A 262-nucleotide genomic window follows, 5' to 3' on the forward strand; every position below is an offset into this window, starting at 1 on the left:
GAAATACTTTTACGTCTGTTATGACCAGTTTGGGTGAAGTTGTGTCCTTATTATCTTGATTACCTTGATAATGAGTTAGGAATCTGGTAGTGTCTTATCTTTGATATTTCTACTTTTGAGAAATTTGAAGATAACGAATGCAATATCTACTATTCTATTATCTCTGTATCCAATATAAGCTACAATAGTTAGATCTATACCGACAGATAATTATTACCAGTATCAAAACTTATATCTTGTAGCTCTTAAAATATACGTACAC

The sequence above is a fragment of the Naumovozyma dairenensis genome, chromosome 7 (genome assembly GCF_000227115.2).
Source record: "Naumovozyma dairenensis CBS 421 chromosome 7, complete genome".
Lineage (NCBI taxonomy): Eukaryota > Fungi > Ascomycota > Saccharomycetes > Saccharomycetales > Saccharomycetaceae > Naumovozyma > Naumovozyma dairenensis.